This window comes from Adiantum capillus-veneris, chromosome 8, assembly GCF_014529385.1.
Source record: "Adiantum capillus-veneris isolate H3 chromosome 8, ASM1452938v2, whole genome shotgun sequence".
Classification (NCBI taxonomy): Eukaryota; Viridiplantae; Streptophyta; class Polypodiopsida; order Polypodiales; family Pteridaceae; genus Adiantum; species Adiantum capillus-veneris.
The window spans coordinates 91,660,483-91,662,064 of NC_140938.1; positions in this window are offsets into that span (position 1 = coordinate 91,660,483).

Consider the following 1,582-nt stretch of genomic DNA (forward strand, 5'->3'; position numbering starts at 1 on the left):
AGAACAGGCAAGTGCTCTCCGAAAAATCTTTCAGCTGGTCCAAATTACTAGGAAGACGATGCAATAGGAGAACCAAATTGTTCTCATTTTTTTGGAGTTTGTAAATGATTCTCTAATACTCCTGTATGCTTTACCTGCCAAGGAGGCGGAATTGCCAAGATTCTTCCCAGCCTTGTATCTTCCACATCCAAAACTAGTAGATCGTCTCACTTATCTCAGCATCACTGATGAACTCCGTGACTAGTATGAGCGAGCCACTATGGAATGGAAAGCCTGGCAATCACTTGTCAATGATGCCCTCAAAATGGACACTGTCATGGATCTACAGGGAGAAATGCAAAAGTTCAACCTCTGTGTGGATCAGTGGAAGGTCCAGCTCCATGGATTAACGAAGATCACAAATCAGTTACTTCAGCTGACTGTAAAGTCCTCCAAGATTCCTGAAAAGGAGATCACTACCAAAGTAGGAGTGAGACCCCAGTACAGAGAAATGGTGGAGATTCTCTTTGAAGCCACGATCAGCCACTTCTGCATGGATGGATTCACACAGCCTCACATTGTCATAAACTGGCCAGAACCCGTCTGACTAAGGGCAAACGTAGTTTATATGATCCCAACACCAAAACTTATAACTCCCTCACGTCTTATGAATTTGAGATAACCACAGAAATGTGGGATCAGCTTGAGCAAGAGGCCGTTTACAAAATTATTTAGAAGGACAATGCTGGCATTGGGACTTCTGAGGCACCAAAGAAGAAGGGCAAAAGGAAGCGGGCTCAGTGGAAGGATACTGGGTAGTTCCATCTTAGAATCAGACAGTGGATTTTCCTAGGTATCCAGTAGGAACTATAATCTCCTTGGATGGGTACCCCTGGCATTACAACTATATGGGTGTCAAGCACTCAACAAGCATGAAGTACGCCATAAATCTAGCTATACCAAAAAGAGTACTATCATGAGGAACATTGGCCAACTCAGAAAACCAGACTGGATTTCTCAATAACAAATCAGAATCAGGCGGTGGATTTTTTTTTCCAATCTAAAGGAAATTTTGGTTTATACCAAAATTCAAGAAAGGAGGGAAGGATGTAGAAGGAAACGGTAGTCCCAACAGGCGGGAACTGCTCCTTAGAAGGCCGACCAAGGGGAATTTCTACACCGGTATTAATTTGATAGTAATTATAGCAGTTAATGCCGTAACTTTGTAAGCCTATAAATAGGAGCCGCTACACTGTATCCGAGACTTTTTGGGCTTTTTGAACTTTTGGCTTACGGGCTCTTGCTTCTAGACTTTTTGCTTCATAAGCTTTTGGCTTTCAACTCTGTAATAACTTACTCCTGTAATCAATCCTCAGACTTTATCTGAGCTTAAGCCTGTTGTACATTGTACTGATGATTATCTTTTTACTACTGATCTGAATCTATAATACCATTTCCAGTTTTCCAGTTTGTGTCTTCCATTTCAGTACATTATTCTAGTTCAGTTCTTTGTTTCAATCCAATACTTAATTCCAATCCTCACTAACTGAACCGCCTAGATAACTAGTAGCTTTGAACTCTAATGCTGGAATAGCTGTCTAAA